This window comes from Dermacentor albipictus, chromosome 7, assembly GCF_038994185.2.
Source record: "Dermacentor albipictus isolate Rhodes 1998 colony chromosome 7, USDA_Dalb.pri_finalv2, whole genome shotgun sequence".
Taxonomy (NCBI): Eukaryota; Metazoa; Arthropoda; class Arachnida; order Ixodida; family Ixodidae; genus Dermacentor; species Dermacentor albipictus.
Window position 1 is genome coordinate 106,895,458 of NC_091827.1, and position 16,572 is coordinate 106,912,029.

Sequence of the window (16,572 nt, forward strand, 5' to 3'; positions counted from 1 at the left end):
CACGTGGAGGAGGGTCTGGATGAAGTTTAGTAAAGAGTGGAAAGAGAAACGAGGAGAAGCGTCGCAGAGGAGGAAGATAGGCGAAGGCGGGCTGGATAGACCTCTTCTGGCACTTGCTACAGGTTTTGTTTGCGATAACGACGCAACGAGTTCGTCATCTGAGAACATCATCCTCGCGCGCCGTACGCAGCGTGTGCGAGTGAAAGAGTGCGACGGTGAGCCGACGATTTCGGTTCAATCTTGCGTGCGCAAAGGGACAAAGCGGTAGGGAAGCGCGCCATCTTTCATCACGGGCGTGGCTCCGGGGAAGGGGAGGGAGGGTCGTTGTTCTTCGGCCGCGCACGGTCACACGGCATTTTTCTTGAAAGTGATCTGCTTTGGGGGCAATATAGCTGGGCCGACAGCTCGTTGCTTTAAGTGCGCTGTGTTCGCGCCGCTTTGTTTGCGTCGAAGAGATAGTGCGAGTGGCCATTTCAATCGCGTCTGCTGCCACGATTCCTCATGCCAGTGTTTTAATAGCGAGCGTCCGCGGTCATCAGGTTTGATGTGTTCATTTTTTGCCGGTGCGTGCTGACACCATGGTTGGTTATTTAGTTAGTAAGCGAAAGTTTACAAGTGGGCGTTCTACTCTTGCTGCTGCTGCGTCTAGCGTCGCTGCGCGAGCTAGCTTGAATGTCTTGAATATGATCTGCGATGCGAGCAGTATAGGTCTGTAGGCACATCGAGGGCCGCTGGCTTCGCGTGCGCCATAGCACCTATACGCTTCAGCAGTCACCAGCGTTCCCAAAATAAAACGTCACTAACTTTTTTGATCGTCATGAATGGCGCAGGGAACGCTAATTGTTTTGTTACTTATGAGCGCCATAAATGTGTAGACGTTGATTGCGTGGACGAATATAGGCGCTTTGTTATAAACTGTGGAATGATCGCAGGAGGCGTCGGTCCCAGATCAGACAGCCAGCGAGCTAGGCCTATACTGTTCCCCGCGATTGACATTTTGCCTGGCTTGATCATTTCCTGCCATCGCCATCGATAAGCAGCAGAAGTGAACCGAGTTCGTGCGCGCCACTTAACCCTTAGAGTGGACCCCGTTAAAGAGCAGCCAGATTTGTTAGCTTCATTTTGAGCCTGCCTCCTATAAACGAAGCCCACCGAGCTTAGAGCAGGCGGATTTTCCATCAAGACTACGTTCCCCTAAGCCTACTCCTCTGCCGACTATTTATCCCGACTTGTGCCATGCTCCGAAATATGCTTCATTCCCAAGGCACCCTCGACGACAGGTTCGTACTTCCTCGAGCAGTGCGTGCAATTTCTGAGTGGCTGAGTACCGAGTTGCCGAGTTGCGATTTCCGAGTTCCAAATTTCCGAGTTGCTGCTTTGTACTGGATGTAATGGAAAGTGATCGGCCACGTTTAATACGGCGGTGACTTCCTCCTGCAGGAAATCACCGTTCGCTGGACGACGAATACGACGACAATGATTACGGCGAGGACATCTCAAAGTACGTGCAGGCGCAGCACATGAACAACTAACACAAAGCTCGCGCACGGGCGAGCGTGCTGGCGTGCGCGTCAGCGCACATATTACAGTTTTACGTGATCACATGTGCAGCCGTGTTTACAAACCTAGTGCCCCCCCTCCTTGCTCCCTGAGACCGAAACTTGGACTGTTCACCACAAACAAGACACCAATAATTACCGGTCATGCTCTGAGGGAAACTAGCTTTCGTGCCATGATTATTGGGTCATTAGATACTTATTATAGCATAACAAAGGACAAGATCAAACATTTTTGAGTCTATACTCCTTTAACTGTCTCGACGTGAAGCAAGTTGTGATCGCAGTTTTTCTGTATGTAAAGGAGCAGAAGAAAACCGCTGAAAGATGTTAGAGACAATGGAGAACCTATTGATTTCAAAACGGCACAAGTGTACCCAACGCTACCTAAAGGTGAGTAGATAAAACGTCGTGCCTCTCTATGATGATATTAAACGCAATCACGATATATGAGTCAACGACTATATATACACGCCGTGAAGCGATGCAAGTGATAATTGTGTCGCTAGACTAAATTTAACAGGAACAAAGCTACTTCTCTTAACTCAACCTTTCCTTAACTATTTAAAACGAAAATTTTTTGCAGAGCATGCAAAGCTCATAATACTTTGCTATTCACAAATGTGCACTGAAAATGCCTATTAGGCTATTATAAGCAAGCCAGTTATGTTGCTCTCCCTCAGCAGGCACCACCAAAGATTCGGCTGCTGAGGCAGGAGCTACGGAGCAACGTGCAGGTCTCAGCAGAGCTACATGATGCTCTGGTGAACAAGGGCAACAGCGCTGCAGAAAGCCGCGGACAGCTTGTAATCATAACTTCGTTGCCAAAAATAAGAACTCATTTGAACAGTACAACTGCTTGTTTGTTTTCTGTCAAATTGAGAAAATGATGCCTTGCCAAACATGATTTTCGAAATAAAATGATAGAGACAGCAGTTTTAGTTGCACTCAGAATGAAAAAAAATCTCATATTGTTCTGACTTTTCTTTTCGCCTACTGCTGAGAGCCACCTAAACCATCTTTGTCGGCCACACTCGATGTGTTTCGCCGCGCTAGCCTGAAAGTCAGCTCATCCACGTGACGTTCCACTCCACGTGTTATCACCGTCCTTGATAACCTTGTTACTGCTAGTGGTTAGTGTTAGTGGTGGTGTCTAACCTGACCCCGACAAAGTGCGTGTCATCTAGGCCTTTCCTGTTCCTCGCTCAGTCAGAGATTTCTGGAGCTTCGTCGGCTTCCGCTGTTATTTCGGATACGTTGTCCGGAATTTTTCAAGCATTGCTCGGCCACTTACTCGCCAACTCAAGGAGAACGTCTGTTTTACGTGGGGTCATGACTAAGCTACCGCATTCACGGCCCTGGCACGTTTACCCGCACCGTCGCCCATCTTGACGCCTTTTGACCCATCCGCCCCTGCAGAAGTTTGCACTGACGCTGGTGGTTACTGCATAGCTGCAGCCACCACTCAAGACCAGAATGACAGGCACGTGTCATGGATTACATACGCCAGCCGCATTCTCTCGTCGTCGGAGCGAAATTTTTAGATACATGAGAATGAGTACCTCTGTTTAGTTTGGGCTCTGACAACACTTCACCTATATTTAAATGGCGGTACGTTTTCTGCCGTCATGGACGACCACGCCCTTTGCTTGCTCTCGCCACTGAAGGATCCTACAGGAAGGCTTCGGCACTGGGCATAACAGCTCCAGGAGTGCACCTGTGACGTTCTCTATACGTATGGCCCAATGCACCAAGATGCTAACTGTTTATCACACTACCCAGTCGCCCATCCCGACGCCAACCTACGTGATACCGGTGACATCGTCTTGGCTGTTTCATATGTAGCCAACATTCGCGCTGAACAGAAAAGTGACCGAATGCTACTATCTCTAATGGGTCGCCTCCATTCCCATCAGCTGAGCCCATGGCTTTGCCTGTTTGAGCTTCGCTACGATATTCTATACCGTCGTAGTACAACTTCGGATGTTCCGGAGCTTTCTCTTGTTTTCCCCAAGCAACTTCGCGCTACTTTTCTCAAAGATCTCCATAATGCCCCAACAGCTGGCCATGTTCGTGTACCCCGCACACACGAGCACGTGCGGCACCGGTGTTTATGGACTGATCTGTACCTATCTGTTCGGCGCTATGTTGCTGAGTTTGACTTTGTCAGCGGCGTAAACGACCCCTGGAGTTGCCTACAGGCCTGCGGCCGCCCATGGACATACCCAAGCATCGATTCTACCACATTGGTCTTGACCACCTTGGCCCATTCCCTATATCTATTTCAGGGAACAAGTAGGTAGCAATTGCGACTGATTACGCTACGTTGTGTCATCGCACGAGCTTTGCCGACTAGTTGCGCCACTGACGTCGATTTCCTACTTCATGACGTTATTCTTCATCGTGGTAGCCCCAGGCAATTTCTCAGTGACCAAGGCCGCCACTTCCTGTCCAAAGTCACTAATGACCTCCTTCCTTCCTGTACTGTGGAGCGTACGCTCACTACTGCATACCACCCGCAGAAAAGGGGCCCACCGAGAGGTTGAACCGCTTCTTAACCTATATGCTGGCGATGTAGATGTGTGACGATCTTTGCGACTAAGACAACACTTTGCGATACGCCGTGCTCGCGTACAACTCATCTCGTCACGACATGGTAGGTTTTTCGCCATTTTATCTACTGTTTCCCCACCACGCAGCATTGCGTTTCGACCCACAGATACCTTCTGTTATACAAAATAGCACAGACTACGCCCGCTACGCTGCTACGCGAAGCCATCTGCACACTAAGAAAAAAAAGAGTATCCCTTACTCTTTTCGAAGAGTCTGGACTCGTCACGTATATGACACACTTTGTGGGAGACACCCGAACTCTCTTTTGGCAGAGAGTCCCGAGACTATCTGTGCTCCATACAAGGTGTTTGCGCGACTGCGCACACAATAGTCATGCATACTCTGTTGTAGTAGTCGCCTATACTCTCTCAAAAGGGTTACAAGACTAGTGCTAAGGGAGTCAGTTAACAATTCTAGATGAGTCAGACGACTCAAGATAAAGTGTCACATGAACACTGCAAGAATGATTCCGGCGCAATTCTAGATGAGTCTGATGACTCCAGCAGTGTGTGTCAAGTTATCCTTAGTGCGTGGTGCCGGTCTCTTGCAAATAAAGTAAAGCAACTGATCTATGTAAGTCATTTCAATCTTGGATGGCAGTGTCGAGCCGCTTTTCAAAATGTGTCAACAACTCTTGCGGTAAGTACAGACGACTACGGCTAGTTCTCAAGAAGACTACTGTGAAAAGACAACATAGGATAACAAAGAATCCACAGTAAACGTGCCAAAAAGCACATGGCAGGCTAGCAAGAAAAAGTTAATATTTCATCGATCTTCGTTATTGTCTTCTGGAAAAATCAAATGTATCAGTCAGTGCAGAATCACTATGAAAGCAAGACAGTTCTCATTACTATTAAACTGGAATCAATAGCCAACCAAGCAAAATGTAGCAAAAGCAAAATCCAATATGTAGCCTGCAGCTGCATATGCATGACACTGCAATGCCACTCAGAACCTTGATGAGACCCCAAAATATTATGCAACTCATGTAGAAGTTTAATTCACCACCGCACAAGTCTCTTATAATATGTCAAAAGATTTATAAGTTCAACCTATTTCCCTGTTCTAAACTTACGACTTAACATTCTAAGCAAGTAAGCTACACAAAACAAATAAGAAAGGCTGCACTTATGTGCAAATGAGACCCATATAATCAAGTGCAATAAAAACAACATTCCAACTTAGATTACATTATCTATGCATTATACTATGCTTGTTAAAAACAACTGGTTGGCAATTGATAATCCAATCTAACAGTAAAAACAGCTGTCTTACCTTATGGTACTCTTGTCGGCACTTTTTCCCACACAATTTGTGCATGTTAGCGTGAGATGAAAATTGATCTGAAAAACACCACATTAAAAAGTTGTGCATCAATTTTATTCTGTTATACAACATTCAACAGTGTATAAAAACTTCATAACTGACAAAATTACAAAAAATAAATACAGCAACACTTATACTGATCATTTATTTATGTTGAGAAACATACTTTTGCAAGACTAAGTATAATAGCTGACACAGGCAATTTCACAGGTAGAAATAACCGCTAATACAAAACTTTCCATAATGCAAACACATTGACAAAATAAGTAGCACAGGTAGCTGTATTTTGTTACGGCAAAGATGGCGTATGAATTATGAGGACAAGGAAGGAAGCAGAACACAAACTATACCCAGCTACATGCACGCAGCTGTAACAATACACATAGTGCACAAAGATCCAGAAGAAACAAAGAGGAATATGTGAGGAAGGCTTCTTTTACTCATCACAAGTCATCCTGTAAGAGCACATTATGCACTGGCTGTAATCTATCCTCAGCCCATACATGAATAAGTTACATTAGGTGCCACATCTACAAATCACTCATACAATGTTCTTGTGATTTCCCTTATTCCAATCTTTAACTAAGCAAGCATGACTGAGTTACATAAAGCCTCCCTACGGCTTGGCACATATACAGAAAGAAGTGTTTCTATAAACACTGGAGGTCCCGGACGGATGACTGACACATACCTCTTTTAATTCTTTTGTCTTTGTCATTGATTATCTATGACAGTAGTCTTTTGTAGAGTGAAACACTTCCAGATAATACACTGTGTGCAACCAAGTGTGAATACCTGTTCTCGATTTTCTTTATTTCTACCTTTCTCTGGTGTCCCGCTAAGGTAACAATAGCGCAAAGGATTGTCTTCCCAATGTATGCGTTCCCATACAACAGGAGCAGATGATAAGCCACATTAATGGTGCGTGAAATAAAACATCTGTGCTTAACTTTCCGCTGCGGCTCCAATCTGGAGTGATCTTTTTTTGCTTTCTGTACACTAGCACAGGTGCTACGTAGTCCCCTTGGTGCCCAAAGCAACTCTCACACCCGAGCAGGATGTCCATTTTTTTTTAAATTCTAAGCAAAACTCTGGTTATTGGGGACAACTACGAGCTTATATTTTTGCTTTGTATCTTAATTATGTTGTTGACCTTTACCTTAGCCACTTCACTACTTTTCTACAGATGCAGACAGGCCATTGCACCAATGCTAGGTTTTGAAAACACCAGAGCAGGGTAGAAAGCAAGAACAGATATTTATAATTTGGGTGCCCACTCTGCATTGCATGGATATGTTTCAATGTACGATAAAACTACTTGGTAGATAAACATATGAAAGATAAGGGAATTAAGCTCGAAGCCTACCATATCAGTAACTGGGAATTTAATGTGTAAATGAAATTTTGCGATTCCCAGTGATGAAGAAACAGTTTTGACAATATGTGCCAAGGTCACCAACTCACTCATGCTCACAAAGGAAACAAAATAAAAACAAGCAAGATAAAAAAAAGTTCGAACTTGCAACCTAAAGTGAGACACCTCGCATGACTGATTTATGTATTTACTGAGCATAAAAAACATCTGGCACATAATCTGCTTGTACATGACAAACATTGAGTTCTGTAAGCCTTGTGGGACAATTCTGTGTGAAAGAGAAATCTATTTGATCATTACCTTTTCGGTATGTGTATCTCAGAACTGGTGCTAGTCTGAGTTCTTACAAAGTAGACGTCATTTCACAGAACTGTCTTTTTTTCTGTTAGTGTGCCAATACCATTTTCACATTCACAAACATTTTTGCATTTCTCTCCTGACAAATGCAGGAAAATGCAGTCTTTAACAGAAGCCCTTGGGAAGACAGCCCAGAGTCGCTTTGACAAGAGGACTTCCCTTAAACTTTTGTCGCTATGTTGTAGGTCACTGTAGCAAGGGGAACATTTTGTTGATTGAATATTACTGGAAATATTTTTATTATTTTTACTAGAGGTTTGAAAAGAGAGCCAATTGTAGAGTTCTTCATGCAGATTTTATATATTCCATTAGTTTTTGTTTAGCTGCTTCTCGAGTTATGTCCTACACAACAGCAAAATACATAGTCATATTTGCAGGCACTTTCTTGTGTATTAAATTTTCACAAAAAGCAGTGTGCTGCAGCTAACTCAGCTCTTTGTAGACTGCAAAGTGTCAATATCTATTCAAACAGCATGTAAAGTTACTAGAAGTATGCAAGATTAGTAGGCAGGCAGACAGGCCTGCTTACTAATCTTGCATACTTCTCATGCTATTGTGAAAAAAAAATTAGAATATACTTCAAAAACTTTTTCTCACATTAGCATGACAATAACCTTATGCACTTATAATTGTCCTATACTAACGAAATTTGGCATACATACTATTCAAGATATGCAGAATGCTGATAACTCATTGAAAGTGCAATCTGTAAAATTATTTAATGTGGTCTAATATTTTTTGCATAGTTCCAGTAATTGTACAAGCCGTTTCGATAGGTGTCATCACTTTGCAGTATATAACTAGCTAAATAAGATACAGCATGAAGCTATTTCTGAAAATTTTATACACAGGAAAGTGTCCACAAGAATATTTTGCCACTGTGTAGGACCATAACTAAAGAACAGCAGCTACACAAAAATCAATGACAATTCAAATCTAATAAAACACTTTATGAATGACAGTATATTCAAATCTCTAGTGCAAATATATAAAAAAGTTGTTTTGAGGAGTATTTCCCCTTAATAAGTGGGTGTCAGTGTTTTCTACCAAAGTATTAGAAAATGCCTTCAGGCATACCATGGGGAGCTTTATATATAGCACACGCATGCATCTGCCTAAAAAGCCCCACGCCCTGCTTGCATTCATTAGTCATTTTTGCATTCTGTTGTATGTCACCATTTGCATCCCTTAACACTGAGTGCGTAAAACCAAAAACAACCTAATACCGTATTTACTCGCATAATGATCGCACCCCTAAATTCTGATGTCGAAATTCGATTTTTTTATTTCTCGTGTAAGATTGCACCCCAAACTTGCCGCAGCGATATGTCATGTGCCAAGTCTATCTAATAATGAACGCGCTTACCATCTGTCAACTGCTATGAGAACAACTCTTCAAGACAAACCAAGCAGTCTGCACGCACCAAACATTCTTAAGCAGATGCCCCATTCCATTCCTTCCATCACTTTCTGCACTTATATGACAAAAAAAAGCTACAACCAAACTTGCCTTTATTATGTGTAGGCTTTGTAATGGTTGTGGTCAACAAAAACAACAAAAAAGGCGTCTTTCATTTCTTCTCGTCTGCACTTGTGGGCACGCAACAAATCGCGAGTGGCAATGATAGCAGCCACGTTTACAGCGATACGTTAGAAGTGTACCCTATTCATTCGCCGATGTTTGTAACGCAGCTAAGATATTCGCCCACCCTTAGCGGAAACGTGCCATATTAGGATAGTGGTGAAGACAAATGCCGCAGTTTCCACAGCATGCCCGTTATGTGTTCCTATGTCCCAGGCAGCTAAGCGCGCCCATCTGTTTCTGTCCCCTCAAAGCGGACATGCCTATGTTATTGCTGCAAACTTGCCGATATTACTCATTACTGATACAGAAGAAACTGTTTGAATGCACGTAATGTATTCACGAAAAGACAAAAAAATCGTGTTCGGCGCGTTCGGCTTGCTCTGCCGGCCACCATGTTTTTTTTTTGTGTGTGTGTCCCGCAGTACATACAGAGGCAGCCACCTCTTTGTTGACCTGTTGTCATCCCGTAGCAAATGCCAGAGGATATATTTTTTTCTTTTTGTGGGAAATTTACCCAGCGTAATGATCGCACCTCTGAATTTGAGTAAATTTTTTTTACAATAAAGTGCGATCAATATGCGAGTAAATAGAGTAACACACTGAATTTTTAGCACGTAAAGGGGTTGTATACAAATGGGGGCAGCCAACTCTAGTGTGACAATAAACAAATATTTGTTCTCACAATAATGAAACCAGTCATAAAATATATCCTACAAATTTGGAAATGAATACCCAAAGAACCTTGCTGATTGTCACATTAATTTCCCAAACAAGATCTGTTGATGTTCATAATTTCTAGTTTAATTCACTTTCTCTGGTAAATGGGCTGTTACCTAGACTATTCAGTGTAGGAGACTAACCCAGACCTGGAAGCCAATATTTAAATCTGAAATAAAGTCATTCATCCCACGACCACGTCACTGTTATGTCATCAGAAGCGTGCATCCATGGACATATAGTCTGTAAAAAAATTTTTACATAATCTGTACTGTTCCTCTTGCACTAATAAATTAGGAAATGCATTTGCTATTTAAAGCACTGCTGTAAACCTTTCTGTTTGAGAAATGCAATACTCAAAAGTGTAACACAACCAATGTGTACATGAAACCTACGATGCCTTTGACATTTGTAAGTGTGACAAATAGGCACTGAGAAATGCCAAGGGCATCATAGCTTTCTTGTTTCAAACCTTGTATGCGAGTATATTACTGGTGTCTTTACAGTGAAGGGAAGTCACATTATTATCAGACTTATGAGGGGAACTCATGTTTCTCTGGTTTAATATTTTCTTTTTTGTGCTCCTATATTCTTTACTTTTCCAAAAATAATGGGTGTTTGAAATAAGTACTCTATATTGCTCCTAAATTTTTCCTGCACCAGAGCCCACGTTGGGTTACATTTCTTGAACACTTTGCAGTGCTGTAGATTATCAAAAGGAAGAAAAAAATGCCGTAAGTTTGCATTTTAGCCTTCTGTATAACAAGAAGTATGAACCTATCAATTACACAGACAAGTACAAAAGAACTATGAAAAACTGTGCATAAAGACAGACATACATTATAATAGCAGGAATCGATGGCGAGAATTCTAATAGAAAGGAACCATTAAAAACTAGGCACTAAAGACACATATTAATTATAATAACAGAAGTATTTGCTAAGGATTTGAAGAGACCAAAAAAAATGTCTCTTCAAATCACTCCACCCCAACATTCATCCATGGTTCGATGAGTGACCACAGCTGGTGGTGCGGTTTGGATAGGTGGAAGCTGAGTGCAGCGGTGAAATAGGTGGAACATGTTGAGGGTCACCAAAGGTTGCACGCTGGTTGCACAGCAGGTTGCCTCGATCTCCGGACTCACTCGATATCCTGCGTTGAGCCTGGTTATACGTCGTTTGCAAGAGGCCTGGCCCAAGTGTGTGGCACGGCTTGGGTAAAATTTCGAGGCAACCTGAAAAACACAGATCCATATCTATAAGCAACAAAATATTCTCCATCATAGGGCAAACCTGAAGTTTACCATCTGCACATAGCAGATAATGAAAACAGACTTAAGTCAACAGACTTGAGGTATACAGATGTGCAAAAGTATAAATGAATGTGAAGAGCTGCTTATAGGACAGAATGTTTCATTCCGTCGTTTGTATATCAATAATAGTATCTTAACATAAAGTCAAGTGTACTCAGCCCTCCCTAAAAAAATTCAAATAATGGGGTTTTACGTGCTAAAACCACTTTCTGATTATGAGGCACGCCGTAGTGGAGGACACCGGAAAGTTCGACCCCCTGAGGTTCTTTAATGTGCACCTTAATCTAAGTACACGGGTGCTTTTGCATTTCGCCCCCCTTGAAATGCGGCCGCCGTGGCCGGGGTTCAATCCTGCGACCTCGTGCTCAGCAGCCCAACACCATAGCCACTGAGCAACCATGGCGGGTATGGCCCTCCCTATTTCTGTAAGTAGGCTGTTTCATGCGAGCTGTCCTGACCTGGCACACGACCACTTGAAATTTCTTTTGGGAAAACTGGAGGCCCTTCAATATAAGACAAATGTTAATTTCAAGAAATACTTGTGTAACACACCAAACTATGCATCATAAAAGGCATAGCCAAAAAATTGGTTCCTTCATTAAGGGGGCCTAATTATTTAGGACAATAAAGAGAGGCCTTACACCAAAAATTGAAGTGCTTATTAGCCACTGCTCAGTTTATTATGGGTCATTAAAAATGGACAAAATGGCCTATTAACTTTATTTTCACAGAACTCGCTTACAGCAAAAGCTGCAAATTTATGTAATCCACATATTTAGGACTTGTGCTGCAAGCAAAAACTGGTTTCAGGAAGATAAATTATGCAACAGTGCACACAGATGAGGATGAACTAGCAAAAAAAGTCAGTTTTGGTGCAAGTTTATCGGCATACTTACTGTTGAGGCAGTCCTAGTAAATTTATGCCCAGTAACATGTATGAAAGTACACTGTATTGTTTTTAAATTGCTAAAGCTTTATCAAAGCAGTTTTGTGTCAAGCAAGAAAAAAAATTGTACAATTGGTCTCCTACTAGTTTCAAAATTTGCATCGCATTTTGTCTAATCCACATAGCCTCTTGGCGGCTAAGGCAAAATGGATGGACTTGAGCATTCCTGCACCGATAGCAGGGAGTCTAAACTGCTTCGAAGTTAATTCTTTCATTGCTGAGTGGCTACAAGCCACTTCACTCAAAAATTTGCCACTTAATTACATATATTTACCTCGATCGTTCTGTCAGCTTCCAGCCTGCTTGGCATCATCACGAAGGCTGCCAACTCCCTAGTGGACGTAGTCAGGACACGGTGCTGGCAGGACGCAGTGGCAGGAGCCTCCAAAGGCTTCGAACTCCCTAGTGAACATAGCGAGGACACGGTGGTCGTAGGATGCAGGGGCGGGAGCCACCAGAGTGTACCTGCAGCAAATTTGCACAAACGCTCTTAGTCCTACCATGTCACAGTTTACAAGAAAAATTCAGCTGTCCATGTAACATGGATACCAATACAAATAAATGTAAACAGTTAGGTCCTACAACACAACTAGACAATCGCCAAAGAAGAAATGGTACTTATGTTTATGAAAATCCAAGCAATGAAAAAAAAAAATGTGCATCCGATTTGTGCGTGGAAGCTCAATGGTAACCTGAGCACATACCATCAAGTGATTTGCTAGTCAACTGCAAGCCTCTTAAAATGTCATTGTATATTTTTTACATGCACTATGTTAAGCTGCATTAAAACAAGTTCAATATCTCTGAATATAAGTAAATCACAAAGCAATTCAATTAATGAATTCCAGTAGTCATTAATGGAACAAAGTGCAAGCTCTGAATGAAGCTGGCCAAACTGGGTAGTGACAAATAACAATGTGGTTCTCTACATCTTGTTTTTCTGGCTTTCGCTGTAGCAATAAAATACACAAGAAATTTCACATTCCTGACATTTAACCCTGCAAATGTTTATTCCATAATGCATAATACTTCAGCAAGAGCACTAATGCTGTCTTTTAATCGTAAATAGTGATAGAACAAGAAATTTTACTGGAGCCAATGTTTGGCAAGAAAACTTATCTCCTTCTCTTTGTCGAAACATTGGCTCCAGCGATGCTCCTTGTTCTACGGCTCTTATCATTTCAAGTCTCTGTCTTCCTGTGAACCTCTGTACTTTCAATGTTGTATCAATTAAATTGTAATAACGGAGAATTAGAAAATGTAGCTGATGAAGAATTTGTGCTTGTTGGTAGATAATGACAGAGTAACTGCGCAACATAGAGATACGGACAAAGGAGGCTTATGTGTGTCGTCTCCTACAGCCATGTTTCTCTCTTTTGGACGATTACTCTATCTAGATGTAAAAGTATTACCCTTTGCACAATAATGCTGAAATGAAAAAGGCCAGGAAAGTAGACACAAAAATTAAAACAAATAGCATCATATGCTAATGAGATATGCAAAAGTGCCTGCTACGATCTGTCTCACCCATAACGTGCTGGATAAGATGGCGTCTTCTTCTGGATGTTGCCATTTCTTGAATACCTAAAATAAAGTACATTTCAAGATTACAAAGATACACAGAAGAACAGCAGTAGCAGAGGAGATAATGCATTGTTTAGTAAAAGAAAGTAAACTAATCTCTGATACACCGCAGACGAAATTTCCTTTATTAAATTAGTAGAAAAATACACCACACCTCATTTCATTCAATGATGTGAGCGTTTCGTTTTACAAGAAAAAAATGTATTTTTGCATGAAAACAGTAATATAATCATAACATTCTACTTTTACAAAATACGCTACAGTGACAAAGCCAACTACGGGTGTATATACTTAAAATTGTTATATGCACCTTACAATAGCCAAGACAGGATAAACTTGGGTTCATGTGCAGCTCACCGGGAGATACAACTTTGCAATCAACTCATTTCTGCTTGCCGAATATCTGCACTAACATAAGACTACAAATAAAAAGACCCTCTTTTTCATAAAACACCGGACTCAAAATAGAAAATCCAGTAGGTATAGCACAAATTCTCTACTCAACACAGCCAGGTTTAGTGCGCCTAGTAGGATTTACTATATAAAGGTTGCAGCAAATTCATGCTTTTAAATATCTACAACCGTGAAAATAAAGATGACAAAAAATAATAGCATTATACATCGGCTTATACTGCAAGCCAATGTGTTTCCGACTTGACGCCAAATGCACATTTAATTTGTTCTGTTTCAGCGCTTTTAAAGGGTTGTGTCTGTTTGCTCGTGCATGCAGCCGCCTTACTGGTACGAAAATATCTGTGCTGCCACATCGCCTGACACTGCCATACAGCGTGGTAGCGTTTTTATTATTCGCGGTAATATACCTAAAGCGCTAGTAAATCTTCAGAATAGACTACTGTTTTTTCGACAACCTGTCTTCGCCAGCGAAAGTCACACTGGTCACACTACACTTCAAATTACGCAGTACTTGGTATTCTACGGATTTTTCGATGCGACAGGCCACTCGTCATTGGAGTCGTTAAGAACGGTGTTTATCTATGGCAGTACAGCTTTGCTATAATTTCAGATGCTCTCCTGAGGCTTCCGTCTGCCAGTAGTATTTTCGCATACATACGCCCACGCATGCCTAAGAAACGTCTGTGAACTGCCAAGAGAAACGTGGCGCAAAATGTATCCGTGCCGGAAGGGCCGATTACGCCCCGTTTGTAAACTCGGAACAAAAGCTGATATGCTTACCTGAGAGGTTAAGAGAAATATGGCACAGGTCACTCTCCGCTGGTAGTCTTTCGTATGCATCTGGTCGTCTCTGCGTTGCGATCTCCCATATCACAAGGAAAATGCAGTGCAAAACGCAACACTTCCGGCGCTGCACTTGCTTGATGTCGGCAAACGAAATCGGCGACACGCCGCTGCTGGCGGCAGTCGTCCTCGTCGCAATCACACAGCACGGACAGAAGTTCCCACCGTAACTTGCCGCAACGCCTGGTTGCAGTCGCCCCTAACACAGCGCTTTCAGAACCATTCCATAGAATAAAGAACCACCACTCGACGACAACGTACTCGCGCGAGATGCAACACAACTGAAAAATGGCGTCATACTATTGACGGCTTCGGCTTTGGATCATTTGAATCCGCACATCTAGTTTCGGTTTTCTTTTCTTGCGTTAAAACAAGAACTGTTTAGGTCACTGATAATTTTACGTCACGTAAGTAATGCTCACGAATGAAACAGCCGTGAATTTAACACGCGTCTTGAAATACCCGCTACGTTCATTTCGCAGAAGCAAAATTTGCTCGTCCGAGTGCGGTTACGTTTGAAATATCTATCGTTGGGCTGTCGGGGCGTGCTCGAAGTGGGAAGACGCGGCGTAATTGTTCTTAATTTGCTTAGCTAAAACGGTGCGGCTGCCCTTGATCTCTGTCGAGTGCAGTTTGCTCTGATGTAAGGTATAACTACAAAGCCGCCGACGTTACTGAATAATCTAGTGCACCTGAAGCTGCCAGAACTTCGGTATTTTCTCCACAATATCTTGCGACTGCGTTCCGCTGTCACCAAATGCGAGCGTAGTGTTTGACGGAGATTTAGCAACAGATTTTCCCGAAATATCGTTCACCGCTGTATCACGACGAGGAGAAGCAGCGTTGTTGGTCCTCAGTAAAATTTTCTGTTTATTGCGAATTTTGCGATAGCAGTTTATGGGCACAACCGTCGAAATATATCTGTCGGTTTTACCACGAGCTTACGTATAAAGTCAAGTGCGATAAGATCCCATCCCGCGCCGTTGACTGTGCGCGTTAAAGGAAGTGTTCGAGGTTGAGCCGGGCTGGATGGGCGCCCCAAGTCAATTATCTAAGGAGGTCACGTGATAAAACGCGCACAAGCCGGGAGAGGGAGGCGCTAGTTTAGCGCGCTTCTCCTCCTCTAGCCATTGCTCTAGCCCGGTCTTGCGCCACCCTCGCTCCGTTTTGGAAATAATGTCCGATGGATGCAAAGCTGGGAGTGGGGGGGGGGGTGGAGTGGAGTAAGGGTGTGCTCAGATAGCGCAGATTTTCGGAGACGCTTTGAAGAAAGAGGCAGCGGAAGCGTTCGGCCCGCTCTGCTCGCGCCCTTCATCACGCCAACGCTGTGACAGCGAGTGTTCGCCGTCATTGAGTGAGATCTGTTGATGTTTGCACGTGCGCGCGTGACCCAGTGCTTGCTAATTTCAGGAGTAAGCGAATGTTTACTGCAGTTTATTCAGCCGATGAAACTACGAACCTTGGTTCGTGCAATAGTTCGTGCAGTGGTAAATGCAGCATTGGGGTGAAACTGCTGTGTTATTGTTTTTATATTTCTAAGGGGTTCCAAAGCAGTGTTGCATACACTAATATTTGTTTCTGGTCGCGGAACGCAACGCACTGCGGTAGCCCAGTGGCTTTGGTGTTGCGCTGCTGAGCTCGAGGTGACGGGTCCAACCACAACCGCGGCAGTCGCATTCCAACGGACCGTGGATTCCGTACACGTTAAATAACCCGAGCTGCTGAAAATAAATCTGCAGCTTTCCATTACCGTGCGCCTCATAACAAGATCTTGATTTTTGAACTTAAATCTTCAAAATTTAATTTTAAGTCGCGGAATTACACTTACAATCGACACTGTTGAGGGCGCCTACTGAACTTATCTCGTTGCTGTGCTCTCTTTAGTAGCCAATACTTTTTTTTAGATTTACTTATGGTCAGAATCCAGTGTGGCAAATCCAGGTC

General features: G+C 42.8%; 1 protein-coding gene and 1 long non-coding RNA gene across 2 annotated transcripts in view; both read right to left on the bottom strand.

The window, feature by feature from the left end:
- LOC135903519 (uncharacterized) overlaps nt 1-16,572 on the bottom strand; it is a 75,837-nt gene that overhangs the window by 20,458 nt on the left and 38,807 nt on the right. The gene's annotated exons all lie outside the window — the stretch shown is intronic.
- On the bottom strand, nt 10,569-14,876 carry LOC135901840 (uncharacterized). Its single transcript, XR_010564282.2, has 4 exons — nt 14,566-14,876; nt 13,315-13,371; nt 12,062-12,252; nt 10,569-10,763 (listed from the first exon to the last, which is right to left on the bottom strand). It is a non-coding gene; the product is annotated as an uncharacterized lncRNA (long non-coding RNA).